This window comes from Apium graveolens, chromosome 3 (assembly GCF_009905375.1).
Source record: "Apium graveolens cultivar Ventura chromosome 3, ASM990537v1, whole genome shotgun sequence".
NCBI lineage: Eukaryota > Viridiplantae > Streptophyta > Magnoliopsida > Apiales > Apiaceae > Apium > Apium graveolens.
Genome location: NC_133649.1, coordinates 12316586 through 12332552, shown reverse-complemented (window position 1 = coordinate 12332552; position 15967 = coordinate 12316586).

Sequence of the window (15967 nt, the reverse complement as noted above, 5' to 3'; positions counted from 1 at the left end):
AAGTAACTTTCTTCAAAGAAGGTTTTATCTGATAATAATCATAGTACAAACTATGATATTCCTTACAAGTATAAATGGAATGCCATATACTACCACAATGAAAACAAGGATTTTGTGGCTTAAATTCTTCACATGTTTCTTCTTCATTTCTCTATCCAATGCAATCTAGGATAATCAGTGAATCTTTGAATACTTCCTTGTTTGCACCAGAATGGAAATGCTGCATTTACTTGATTCCTCCAAGAGGCTACCACATTACAATTGTCTCTGTCAACCCATGTGCCTCTGTCAGCTTATGAATTATCACTGTCAACTGCTATTGAACTTAGCATCCGTTGAAGCTTTCATCCGTTGATGTATTAGCAGTTGAATCTTTATCCGTTGATGCACTCATCCGTTGATGGATGTTATCCGTTGAAGCTTTAGAGACATCCGTTGAAGCTTTGTTTCTCATCTGTTGAAGGCCTTTAATCTATCAGTTGATACTACTTTATTTATACAAAATTACAAGGCATGAAATATTTACAATTAGCCCTCCTATTTGCATATCCACTAGTAGTCAACATGACTTATAATTTCCCACAACATCTAAGAATTATAACTTAAATACAAAAACTGAAATGTGCTACAATACTAAACTTATTTCTAAGTAAAGCCACTCCATCAACGGATAGCCATAATGGTCTTATCCGTTGAGGCTACAAACACTAGATTTCTACTTAAGTATTTTGTTTAACTTATCATCAAACTAATACACATATTCCTAACAGTAAACACAACATGTTATACTCAGAATATCACTCTGATAAACAAACATGGTGTTACTCCTTATCAAATGCTGAAGAAAAAGAAGGCCAGTCTCAAACATCTTCATGTATTTGGATGTAAGTGCTTTGTTTTGAGAACTCATACTGATCAGCTAGGAAAGTTTGAATCAAAAGCTGATGAAGGAATTTTTGTTGGATACTCACCATCAAGAGTATACAGAGTTCTCAATCTGAGAACAAACACTGTAGTTGTCTCTATAAATGTATCTTTTGATGATAAAAAGATTCTTGGTTTTGAAGAAGACACTCATGAAAGTCTAATCTTTGCAAATGAAAATGCATTGTTGGAATTTGGATCAAACTCTAATGAACTGTCAAATCCTGATGATCCAAATCATGACACTCCTTCAGATTCTGAAGATAATCATTGTACTAATGAACCTGCACATGTTGAGGGGAGCAACAGCAAGGGCCAACTGATGGTACTAACACTGAAGAATCATTTCAAGGTTCTTCTCAATCTAATCTCTCAGAATCCAATGCTGATTCAACATCAGATGAACATGAGTCAAGTCCCAATATCTCATCAGGAGATAACACAACAGGTTCAGGGGGAGCCTCAAATGTATTTGATGAGGCATACAATTTAGGGGGAGCATCCAGCTCCGGAAGGACACTTCCCAGTGCCAGAAAATGGACTAAAGATCATACTCCTGATCTGATCATTGGAAATTCTGATGATGGTGTAAAGACAAGAAGTGCAACTCAGAATGAATGTTTATATCATAATCTACTTTCAAAAGAAGAGCCAAAGAAAGTAGAAGATGCACTTAAGGATGTAGATTGGGTCATGGCTATGCAAGAAGAATTGAATGAGTTTGAAATAAATGAAGTATGGAAGCTGGTGCCTAGACCTAAAAACAGGTCAATTGTAGGCACAAAGTGGGTCTTTAGAAATAAGACTGATTCTGATGGAACAATCATCAGAAACAAGGCAAGATTGGTGGCTAAAGGTTATTCCCAATAGGAAGGTATTGACTATGATGAGACATTTGCTCCTGTTGCTAGGCTGGAAGCAATCAAAATCTTCTTGGCATATGCTGCTCACAAGAAGTTTAAAGTCTTCCAGATGGATGTCAAGAGTGCATTTCTCAATGGAGAACTTGAAGAGGAAGTCTATGTTGAACAACCACCAGGATTTGTGGATCCTAAACATCCTGACTATGTTTACAGACTTGATAAAACACTCTATAGACTGAAGCAAGCACCTAGAGCATGGTATGAAACCTTTGCTCAGTTTCTACTTGAAAGTGGATTTAAAAGAGGTACAATAGATAAAACCTTATTTTATCTGAATAAAGGTAAAAATTTGCTTTTAGTTCAAATTTATGTGGATGATATTATTTTTGGATCAACTAATCAAACACTGCATGATACGTTTTCAAAGTTGATGCAATCAAGATATCAAATGAGTATGATGGGAGAGATGAGCTATTTCCTAGGCTTACAAATTAAACAGACTGATAATGGCATCTATATCAATCAGTCCAAGTACACAAGGAATCTACTGAAGAGGTTTAATATGCAAGAAAGTGCAACTGCAAGTACTCATATGGCAGCTGCTACAAAACTTGATCCTCATGAAGGTACAACAGTTGATGTCACAACCTACAGAGGTATGATTGGTTCTCTTTTATACCTAACTGCTAGTAGGCCAGACATTATGTTTGCCACTTGTTTGTGTGCAAGATTACAGGCAAATCCAAGGGAGCCACATCTAATTGCAGTAAAGAGAATTTTCAGATACCTCAAGGGTACTGTTTCACTTGGACTTTGGTATGCAAGGGAAGCTGATTTTGCATTATGTGGTTATTCAGATGCTGATTTTGCTGAATGCAAAATAGACAGGAAGAGTACATCAGAAAGTTGTGAGTTTTTGGGAGGCAGATTAGTCTCATGGTTCAGTAAGAAGTAAAAATCTATTTCTACTTCAACAGTTGAGGCTGAATATATTGCAGATGGGAGTTGCTGTGCTCAATTATTATGGATGAGAAATCAACTCATGGACTATGGATTATCATTTTCAAAAATTCCTATTTATTGTGATAATCAAAGTGTTATTGCTATGACAGGAAATCCGGTGCAACACTCTCTTACTAAACACATCAGTATCAGATATCACTTCATAAGAGATCATGTTATGGAAGGAACCATAGAGCTTCATTTTATTCCTACTGATCAGCAGCTGGCTGATATCTTCACAAAGCCATTACCTGAATCAACATTTACAAAGCTTGTAAATGAACTAGGTATGGTTAGTTGGGACAAATAAATTTCTTTCAATTTATATTTGATCAAATCCTGATGTATATTGATCAAATTCTGATATGTCCTAAATGTTATTTTTAGATATTAAGCCAGGAATATGTGATGTATTTTATTTTATGCATAATGAATTAAGTGAACTTATTTGCTAAATGTGCATGTATGAATAAATATATCATTGTCATCATTACAAATCAGTCTAGAGAGACGCACCTTAACAAGACATCCTTTGGTTAATTCATTAAGTTAACTCTTCAGTTAATTATTAATCAAATCCATGGTCTCTTGATATTCTTTCTCTATTTCTCTCTCGATTATTTAAATGACCACTCATCCTTCAGTCAATTCACATCTTCTCATACTCAAACACATCTCTTCATTTTTACTTCTTACAAACAATGGCGAACTCCAGCTGGCTCTACTGCTATGGCACAAATATTGTGACAATTTTTCAAAATGGAATCCAAACTCCATATCCCATCAACGACATTCCACACGACATCTGGATCCAACTTCCAGACGTCATCAAAAATGATCTTTTGTTTTTTCCAAAGAGAATTTCATCTCCACAATCTTAAACAGCAGGAGAAAATTATTCATCTTACCATTCTCTTTGTTGAAAGTAGGAAGAAGCATTGAACATCCTCCATCCGTTTCTCTTCACCATCAGCTTTGTCAGGCTTCTTAGACCAAGGCTGTTGATGTTCATCTTCTTAGACTAGGACTATCTTGTAATCTTTTTGCATGTAATCTACAAATTTCATGAAATGTACTCTTCTGATATATTAATGAAATTTCTTTTTATTGCAAGATTTAGTATATGATTATTTTTCTATGTATGCATGTGAATGTTCTTTTTTAAGCATGTTAATTTTTACAGCATCCACTTAAAATGTATATCTTTATGATTGTTTTGATTAAAATTGTGGTTTGCTAATAATTTGTGATGCTTTGACAAACAACTGTTGAATTTGAATCGACATATCCTGAGTTTATCAAATCCTGACAGAAACAAGGTCTCAAATACTGACGACAGGTCAACACGTTCTAATTCAGATTATTAGTCTTAATTAATTTCTGAGTAGTTTTCTTGCTGCAATTAAGTGTCTCACTTAATTAATGGTTAATGGTGGATTATCTGATAAATAAATTTCCACAGTTGTGGCTTGACATATCTGTATATATTTTGTCTTTACTTCCGCAATTTACTCCGCCATCAATTTCTATTACTCAGTAATTGTTACCTGTTTGAAGTCAAATTCGCTAAATTACCTTCTTCATATGAATGTGTTATACATAATCCAGAGTGGTAAAGGTATAAAACCAGAAGAAATTATGTGACACAATTCATCATACACATAGTTTCATTGTGTACATCTCACTTATACTCTCTCTCACAAACTATACACATCATGACACCGTCTGGAGTTTTACCACTTTTCAGCCAAACCACAATCATTCATGGAAATACATTTGGTACTAACAATTACTTAGCTCTGCTTACACAACAACAACTACCATCATCGTTTCATGATATTCAGGATTTTCTACTTCAATGTCCAATTGGGTATGCTCTTACGAATCCTGTCAAGGTGTAATACAGGGCTGTCATGCAAGTTTGGAATACAGCTTTGGTAAATTCAACAAACACTGGTTTTTCTTTTGAATATGAGGGCCAAAGATATGAAGTTGATGCTGATATTCTGATTCAAGCCTTGAGATTGCCTGCCCTTGATGGTGTTCCTGATACTCATACCACTGAGCAGCTATTTGATATGCTAAGGACATTAGGCTATAAGGAGAAATCACAACCATTGGAAAACTGGCAAGGACTAAACTAAAAAGATAATGGAACTTTTTCTTTGATTACATCAGTAGATGTTTCTTGAATAAGACAACAAATTTTGATGCTCTTTCATCCACTTCTCTGAAAATTGGGTACTCTCTTCTTTACTCTGGTAATTTTGATTATAGTAATACTATACTACAATTCATAATTGCTAGGAGAGCAGATGCTTCAGGAGTAATAGGGTATACTAGATTTCTACAACTGATTTTCAATTTTCTATGCCCTAATGTTATTTTTGATGATGATGAATTATTCCCTATTTTTCAAATTTCTGAAAAGGCTATTGTTGACGGAGGAATTTGGTAACAACAAAATTTGAGGTTCGTAGCCGGAAACAAGATCTGTGACGGTGGTTCTTTGTCGGAAACGTGAACAGTACCCGGTGGATCCGATGAACAGTGTTCGTCGGGAAGTATGAACAATGTTTGGTGGCGTTAATTATTGGGGGCTGAGATTGTTTAGGGTTAGTGGTGGCTCCTTTGTGCTCTCGCTTCTGACCCCTTACAATTTGCCTACGTACCCCTATTTATAGAGGATCAAGCCCACGTAGTTCTTGGGGAACAAGAAACCTAATGGGCTTAGATTTCTTATCCCGAGGCCCAATGGGAAACCCACTGGAAACCGTCTTCTACTAGCTTTAGGAATGTCCGCCGATGAGGCCCAACCACAAAGGCCCAAGGCTCGTCCGCGGCTTCAAGACTTCACGGATGAGGCATCTCCCTGGCCAAGGATAACCCTCCGCTACCAGCTGTTTCTCTAGTCCGCAGACGCAGGTATAGCCGTGGTTCACCCCAAATGTTGGACGCATCCTTGTCCCCCGATAAGGAGCCCCTACCAGATTACAGGACAAGTGATCCCAAGCTTTTGGGTGCAAAGTGCAGGATAGTCCAAAGTCTCCCAACGAGGACACCCGTTGACTACAGAGACAGAGCTCCCAAAGCACACACCAGATTTCACCCCACATCCCCAATGAGGACACCCATTGACTACAGGAGGAGGCCTTCAGTCCAGGCATACCCCTGGAGGTCTCTGACCACGGACACCGCCTTTCCTGTAGATATGCTACAGGAAGGAGTTCTTCAATAGAGTACCTGCATCAAATAGGTTAGTAATAATAATCTCCCTCTTCCGAGAATCATCCAAAGAACTCGTCCAAGTAACTATGTTGAAGTCCCATCCAAGCTATTTCTCACTTAGGGCGCGCCCTAATACGTTAGGGGATAGCTCTAAGAATCAGTTGGACTCCTTTTTTCATATATCAATAGGACGCGCCTCCTTCACCAATGAGGGCGCGCCTTGATTATGTAAGGCGTCAGCATTACTCTTCTCGTATGCATAAGGGCGCGCCTCCCCATATCTGTAGGGCGCGCCTTCTTCCTTTGTAGTAAAATATATGCCTTATCTTTTCCTTAATTTTAGGCACCGACATCCCAATTCTGACCAATTGACCCGGTTTTGACCCAAATAAAGTTTATACCAAATTTTGGGCATAACAACTACCCCCCAAATTCCATATGCCATTGAAAATGGGATTGGAATTTTCAACCCCCCTAGCAAACTTGAAAAATTTGTATGAGCATCTACAAAATTGAGGGTATGCCCTTACGAACTTATTCATTCATTTTTCTTCATCCTACTCTATTTCTTTTTTTTTGAACATGACAGGGCGCGCCCCAGATAAAAGCGCGCTTCATGAATCTAGACAACAGCTTCACACCACACAACGTAACATCTTTCACTCTCTACCGCTTCTCTTCTTAGTGACTTTAACCTTTGGTTTGTCTAGGGAGGTTTACCACTTATGCACCACATCTCTAAGCTTACATGAGCTAACTCGGCGTAAGAAACAAGAGAAATCGTACAAAAGAGTGCACCTCGCGTACCTTGGAAAAGAATAATCCATTTAACAAAGGTTTGAGGGTTCCTTCTAACTTTTATATCCTAGTATTGGTTTCCTATAGGCGCGCCTTAAACAGAAAGGGTCATCATTAGAAGGCGCTCTCTAAGGGAAGGCATAACCAGAATAAAAGACCAGTTCTCTGATCTTCAAATAATAAATAATCTTTGATGAAGGAGGACGTGTTTTGTTGGTGAAAGTGATCCTTCCATGAACAACACAATACCATTCCATGTTTGATTTCTTTCTCCTTGTCAAATCATAACTTGAAATCATTGATCTCGTCTTTTCCACAAATAGTGTGATTCATTTTAACTCAAAGTCAAAACCTTTACGATCTTCTATAATCATATACTTTTAGAGGGCGCGCCCTTTATAGTGGCAACGTCTTCCTCAAATAAAATTATCTGTGAATAAGAGGGTGCGTCCTCTTTACGAGGAGCGTTTTGCTCAAAAAAGGTGTTCATCCTTGGAGGGCGCGTCCTTTATATAAGGCGCGTCTGCCTTGATAAAGGTAATCATCCTTGGAGGGAGCTTCCCCTATAAGAGGCACGTCTACCTTGATAAAGATAATCATCCTTAGAGGGAGCTTCCTACGTAAGAGCCGCGTCTACCTCGATAAGGGAAATCATCCTTGGAGGGCGCATCCACTGTAACAGGAGCATCTACCTCGACAAGGGAAATCATCTTGGAGGGTGCGTCCACTGTAACAGGAGTATCCACCTCGACAAGGGAAATCATCTTGGAGGGTGCGTCCACTGTAACAGGAGCATCTACCTCGACAAGGGAAATCATCTTGGAGGGCGCGTCCACTGTAACAGGAGCATCCACCTCGACAAGGGAAATCATCTTGGAGGGCGCGTCCACTGTAACAGGAGCATCTACCTCGATAAGGGAAATCATCTTGGAGGGCGCGTCCACTGTAACAGGAGCATCCACCTCGACAAGGGAAATCATCTTGGAGGGCGCGTCCACTATAACAGGAGCATCTACCTCGATAAGGGAAATCATCTTGGAGGGCGCGTCCACTGTAACAGGAGCATCCACCTCGACAAGGGAAATCATCTTGGAGGGCGCGTCCACTGTAACAGGAGCATCTACCTCGACAAGGGAAATCATCTTGGAGGGCGCGTCCACTGTAACAGGAGCATCCACCTCGACAAGGGAAATCATCTTGGAGGGCGCGTCCACTGTAACAGGAGCATCTACCTCGACAAGGGAAATCATCTTGGAGGGCGCGTCCACTGTAACAGGAGCATCTACCTCGACAAGGGAAATCATCTTGGAGGGCGCGTCCACTGTAACAGGAGCATCTACCTCGACAAGGGTCTTCTACATAATCTTCATGTAATTAAACCAAATCAAAGATCAATATTCTTAGAAGGCTTCTATCTTCTACAAAGCTCAAGGGATGCCGAAACCATCTCATGTAGAAACATGAAGTGTCATCCAATAAAGGGTATCTCACTCTCAATATTTCTCTGAGGGCGCGCCTTAAAGAAAGGGCGCGTTTTAAAAGATAAGAAATTAGTTTCAGTCGAGCCATTATTCAAGTACTGACTATGACTCATCTGATCATCAAGACATCTTCATTGAAAACTTCCATAGATTTTTTCTTCTGAGGACGCGCCCTGAGAAGGCAATTTTCCACTGAATGTCTCACACGCAGAGGGCGCGCCTTAATAGATTGTGATACTGTGCTTCGCAAATCATGAGATTTTTCCCAGATAAGGCTTCCTTCCTGCAAGAAATACAATTAATATGGAACTTTAAATGTTACCCGGAGGACGTGTCCTAGAGGGACAGACGTGTCCAATCAGCGAACTCTCCTGAAATATGTTGGAAGTCTCCTGGGCCTCAGATGTCTTCATCAAGGCGCGTTCGGGGTCTCCTCCGTGCTAAATCTCTTTCACAATATTCTTCCTTCTTCTTGAAGTGTTCTCCTCCCGATCCTCCTCAGATTTGCTCCTGGTTAAATCCTCTAAACTGAATAGTGTTCTCAAATATTTTAAATCAATTAGGATTCTTCAGTCTTCTTATTGGAATAGGATTCTCCAATCTCCTTAATGGAATAAGATTCTTCAATTTTCTAATTAGAATAGGATTCCCCAATTTTATATATCAAATAGGATACTCCAATCTTCAAATTAGAATATGATACTCCAATCTTCTAATTATAATAGGATACTCCAATCTTCAATACCAAATAGGTTTTCTCCCTATCTTCTAAACCAAATAGGGTTCTCCCAATCTTCTTAACCAAATAGGATTTTTTGAAAAAATTCGCAGCTACTGTTTTTCTCTATTTTCGGACTGCTCAACTTTTATTCTCGTAATCATATAATCTTCGAATTAAAGAGAATTCAACAAGCTTCGCGTAGACTGTAAGATCGTTCAAATCTGACTTACGGAACTCGAGATATGGCCCAAACAGTGTAAGCAAATCGCTTAATCCATCAAATCCGAATTTTCCATCCAACTTCGCTCCTTCATGGCTATGGCTTCATACTTCAACCTCCATGGCTGGATATCATCATCCATGGATCTCCCTCGTGGCCGCGGATACTACACCCAAATCTCCTTCGACCCCCCTGCTGAAAACAGTTATTCACGGATCTCCTTCGTGGCCGTTGTATGCAACTCCTCCGTGGCTATCCTTCAATTCTTGCGTCAAAGAACCTTTATCGTGACGAGACATCTCTTCCTCCTGAGATTTTGATCTTGATTAGCCCCTCCTTCTAGCGCCAATTTGTTGATGGAGGAATTTGGTAACAACAAAATTTGAGGTTCGTAGCCGGAAACAAGATCTGTGACGGTGGTTCTTTGTCGGAAACGTGAACAGTACCCGGTGGATCCGATGAACAGTGTTCGTCGGGAAGTATGAACAATGTTTGGTGGCGTTGATTATTGGGGGCTGAGATTGTTTAGGGTTAGTGGTGGCTCCTTTGTGCTCTCGCTTCTGACCCCTTACAATTTGCCTACGTACCCCTATTTATAGAGGATCAAGCCCACGTAGTTCTTGGGGAACAAGAAACCTAATGGGCTTAGATTTCTTATCCCGGGGCCCAATGGGAAACCCACTGGAAACCGTCTTCTACTAGCTTTAGGAATGTCCGCCGATGAGGCCCAACCACAAAGGCCCAAGGCTCGTCCGCGGCTTCGAGACTTCACGGATGAGGCATCTCCCTGGCCAAGGATAACCCTCCGCTACCAGCTGTTTCTCTAGTCCGCAGACGCAGGTATAGCCGTGGTTCACCCCAAATGTTGGACGCATCCTTGTCCCCCGATAAGGAGCCCCTACCAGATTACAGGACAAGTGATCCCAAGCTTTTGGGTGCAAAGTGCAGGATACTCCAAAGTCTCCCAACGAGGACACCCGTTGACTACAGAGACAGAGCTCCCAAAGCACACACCAGATTTCACCCCACATCCCCAATGAGGACACCCATTGACTACAGGAGGAGGCCTTCAGTCCAGGCATACCCCTGGAGGTCTCTGACCACGGACACCGCCTTTCCTGTAGATATGCTACAGGAAGGAGTTCTTCAATAGAGTACCTGCATCAAATAGGTTAGTAATAATAATCTCCCTCTTCCGAGAATCATCCAAAGAACCCGTCCAAGTAACTATGTTGAAGTCCCATCCAAGCTATTTCTCACTTAGGGCACGCCCTAATACGTTTGGGGATAGCTCTAAGAATCAGTTGGACTCCTTTTTTCATAAATCAATAGGACGCGCCTCCTTCACCAATGAAGGCGCGCCTTGATTATGTAAGGCTACAGCATTACTCTTCTCGTATGCATAAGGGCGCGCCTCCCCATATCTGTAGGGTGCGCCTTCTTCCTTTGTAGTAAAATATATGCCTTATCTTTTCCTTAATTTTAGGCACCGACATCCCAATTCTGACCAATTGACCCGGTTTTGACCCAAATAAAGTTTATACCAAATTTTGGGCATAACAGCTATCACTGATCATATTAAAAGGGATAAAAATAATAAATTTTCAAGACCTCCCTTTCTTTCTAGAGAGGTCAGGCAAATTCTGTTAAGAAATAGACCTACTCCTACACAAGTGCCTGCAAATCCTGATGCTGGCACCTCTGTTACAGTTCTTGATGCTGAGAATCAAGAAACCACCCATATTGTTTCTAACCCAAGCACTTCTTCTTCCAAACAACAAACATACCCAGCTTCTAAATTAGCCTCCTCTGCTGTCTCTCAGAAGACATCAGTTGTAAATAAGAAAAGGCTGTTTAAGAAATCTGTCATATCTGGACAGAAAGCTAAACAAGCCTCACTGAGTGAGAGTGAGAAGAAAGAAGACTGCTTTCCAGTCAGGAAAAGAAGACTGATCATACAAGATGATTCTGACTCAGATAATCAGATGCTAATAGGGTCTTTGTCAAAAATCAAGAAATCCATTGATCAACATCCTGCTGACTCTGTTGACACTACTGGAACTAATGAGCCAACTACTGATGCTAGTGCTCTGCTCGACAAGCTTCCAGTAATTGAAGCAACTGCTGAACACAAGAAAACTGCAAAGAGCTAGTTGAAAAGAAAAAGTGAAGAAGTAGTTGGATACATCAGAAAGAAGAAAAAGACTCAACCTCTTGCCAAGGATGTCAGTACACAAGAACCTAAGTCTCAAAGGGATTTAGCAGCTACAACACATCTGGTCACACAAGAACCATCTTCTCAAAGGGAAGATACAGACACTGAGGCTGCACAAATCATTGTTAATATTGCTCAGAGTAATCTTCTTGCTGACTCTGTTCAACTACTACAGGAAAAATAAACTCATCAAGAAATATTGTCAAAGGTGGATGCAATCATAAATGATCCTATTTTTGAGAAGAGCACACAAGAACCTTCACCAAGCATTGATGAAGCAGCTAACATTTCTCAGACTCCACAAGAACCATCAGTTCAAAGTACTGATGCTGGTCTCTCACCTTCTCCTAACAGATCAAATCCTGATATTACAACAGCTCCTGCTCAGACTTATCCTTCAACTGAACTAGCTACTATTAATGATCCCCTACTGATTGCTAGTTTGCAAAAACATCCCGATGTGCTGTTTATTCCTCCATTATCCTCACTTCCACTTGAGGACTCGCCTTCAGGTATTGCTAACTTCATCATATATTCTCATATTTGTATGATTATAAATAGTCTGTTCTTTTGGATTACCTCTATTTATATGACAAGCATACAACTATTCTCACCCATCTCTTATTTCTTTGCTAAATGTGTGATTGAGCCTTTCTGTGAGACTGTGTGCAAATATCATATATAAAAAAATTTGAGTGGCAGTCTCCTGTACTGGAAAAAGGAGAGGTAGCTTTAAGACAAGAATCTTATAAGTTTTTTTTTTACTTGTAAAGTTTCTTCTGTGAGAACAATATTACTCTTAAAAGTAATATATTGTGTGAGAAGTGATGAGATCACTTGAAAAGAACAGAGAGATTTAGGTGTTACCATGTTTCTATTTTAGGATCTGTGACGCCCTCAATCTTTAGGTTAGGAAATGAGGACTCACACACCTCTAATCTAGTAATTAAATAAGCATAAACCCCGATTAACTACTAACAGGATCAACAGGATAAAGTATGAGACAAGATTACAACTACAAATCATAAAATATAACTTACAAACCCAAAATATTATTAAATAAACAATATCGATTCCGGCTGGGAACCGACAGATAACCCATTGTATCTTTAAACACTTCCTTCTAGGCGCGAGCTCACTCATAAATACCACTACCTGCTCTGGCAACCGGAAGTCCTCAACACGGTAGGGACCACCAGGTACGCTCTTACGAGCAGTGCGCCTAAGTCTGGCCATCTTCATGCTTAACTGCCATGGTTAGATTAAACAAAACATATGAGTATAAAACTCAGCAAGTAACTATATAGCAGTTCTACAATATCAATTCACAATATGCTTTACCAAACTCAGGGCATTCTACTTTATTTGATATAGGTGGCAGATTTCCAGCTTTTGGGTTAAAGAAAGGTTTTTGAAGGATAATGTGGGGCTTTCAAGGAACAAGGCTCAAAGCAGGACGAAAGCCGACATTCATCACAAATCATTAAAGGATCAGAATAGATCTTTCAAAAGAGGAAAGCAACAGTATTTCAATATATGGAATCAATCATATGATCAACAAATTCAAGAATCAGGGTTCTCGAGCTTTAAGCTTCACATTAACATAATCAACTCTTTTCAAAACAATATAAACCATTCTCATTTTCAAGAATCAATTTACTGAACAGAAAGTTTCAGTTCCCTTTTTAAATAATCATTTAGAACCCTTGATTGGATCACTTTATCTTTCCATTTAATTATATACGGGTGATCAGCCCGTACCGACCTCCATTCCGGTCTTTAAGGTACCGATCGGCATAATTTCAGCCTTAAGTTGGACTAGCCCCGCTAGCCTCTTACCATGACTGGACTAGTCCCACTAGCCTCTTACGTCTCAATCCAATCCATCAAGAATTCATTTTGAAAACCTTGAGTTGGAAAAACAAATAGGTTTTCTAAAATTCATTTTATCATTACCAAGAATTTGAAATCATTCGAACTCTTTTAAGTCGAAACTCATTATTAATTCAGATTTTAAGGAAACAAAGTTCAGGGAGTGATTCAAAGATAAACAAGGAACAATTCATAAGGATTCTGTATCAGGGATAACAAAGCACTTAAGTTAGAAGGATCAACATCTGTTTAGGGATCAATAGGGTGATCAGGAAAACAAGGTATCATTAAACAGGGTTAACAAGGATAATCAGAGGGTTCAATACAATTCATGGCTTAATAAATAACTTGAACAGAAAGGACATATTATAAAAGGGTTGAATCATTAAGCTTATCAATAACAGTTTATCAAGAACAAAGGCAGGGTATCTCAAATCAATATCAGGGTTTCATAATTAAACAGTTCAATACTCTATATGGTATGAACAACATTCTCTTTATAACCATTTACACAAGTAATCAGAGTTACTTGCCTGAATTTGCTTTCCTGAAGGTTGAACTACTGCCACCTAGTATATCCTTTCCTTTCCTAGCCTGAATGCCCTCACGCTCCGAATCTACAATAAAGCCAAAACCTTAATCAGTTTCTCAACTCTCGTTCCCGGAACGATCACTCTATACGATAACTCGATTATATCCTTGACTCGAGTGTACGATTATAGCTTATACACATAAGCACATAGCATATAGCACATAGCATATCCCTTTCTCGTAACTTTTATATCCTTATATACTTAATAATCAAAGCGTACTTGCTTAACCTTAGCTATTTCTCAAATCACACTAATATAACTCTTTTACGACCATAGCTATCACTTATAGCTCTTAATAACAAATGATTTAATTTCCTTTTTCTTTTATTCCTTAATTCGAACCATACATACAAAACACAACCAAGTATATTCAATCTCAACCTCATATAATCAAACACAACTAATGCAATTTACAAGAGTCATTTACTCACTTTAACCTTATCCTTTTTAATCAAAAATCCGAATCATAATCACATTAAGAATCAAAATCAACACCTTCTTTTAATCATCAAAATTCGAACATAAACACCACCCCAATCTTTGTCATGCAATCAAGTTCTCACTAGCCATTAAGATAATTGACAAAAACCAACTTAATTCCTCTTTTTACTCCTAAGACCCATTCGGGTTTTTCCATAAATCAAACATGCAAGAATCAATTTTGACATGCAAGGTTATAAATCACATTTCCTACTTGTTTTAATCCTTTACTAGGTCATTCCATTCATTTAAACACCAAATCATGCATCACCTAGTGATTCTAACTTTAATTAACTCATTCAATCAACATGCATCCACTTAATCAACAAGAAAATCCATTTTCCATTCGGCAAAAACATGATTTGCAACTTCAAGGATCCAACAATTACATGCACTACTTGTTTTTCCCTAAAACTAACATGCAATAACTTTTACGCTAAATAAACTTAATGTTCACTAAGATCAACTTACCAAATCAAATTCCTCTTTTTAATTAGCATAAAGCCGAATTAAAAACTCACATGCAAACCTTAATTTTTGATTTTCTAAGCAACAATCACTTACACACATCCATTTACTTCCTAAAACAATCAATGCAACCATTTTATTAATCACATACTTGAGTTTCGGAAAAATACAAAACCCTTTTTCAATCTTTCAAGAAACCATAACATGCAAAGCTTAAAAATCAAATTATCATATCATAGAAACTCCACCGGCTCTCCTTGGATCATAGACGGTGGTGGTCGAACTTGAGAGAGCCCATAACGGGTCTCCTCTCGAGTTTATGACCCCAAAAATCTCTTAAATTCACTCTTATAGTTATGTATCAAGAAATCATTTTCCTTGAACACCACCATAGTGATTAATCATCAAAACTCTTACAAACACTTACATGCAAATGGGAATCAAGAAGTATACCGAAAATAAAGACTAAAGGAAGCAATATCTTTGAGTTTGAGTGAGGTTTGAGTGTTGCATACAAGAGAGAGATGAGAGATGGAGAGAGCCGAAAGAGAGAGAATGAGAGTGTTCGAGAGAGAGGGATGAGAAAGAAAAGAGAAAGGAAGAGTGGGTGCACGGGGAGGAAAAAGAAAAAGGGGGGGGGGAATGGATTTATATACCGCCAAATCAAGGGCAAACTTGTACTTTACTAATTCTTTTTATGCTTATATGTCCATTTTCTTTTTACTCAAATGCAACAAAAATTAGATATAAAATATATCTCTCTCGAAAAGTCGGAAATTATTGCAAGTGATAATTTTAACACGTAGATCTTGAAATTAGCTTTTTAACTATTACTCATAATAGATTTTTGAGCAGACGGTTGATTTTATATGAATTTCGCAAGCTTGCCTTAATAATAACATTTTTCTGTTTAAAATCAATTTAAAAATGCAAAGACCACCAAATAAATCCACTCATCATTTTTAAAAAGTCTCTAGGACTACTAAGAAGATATCAAAACAAATCTCATGTTTTTATCTTACTCGGATGATTTTATAAAAATGCGCGAAGGTTAATTAAAACTTTATTTAAATCACATAATCCCTTTTTAAATTCATAAAGA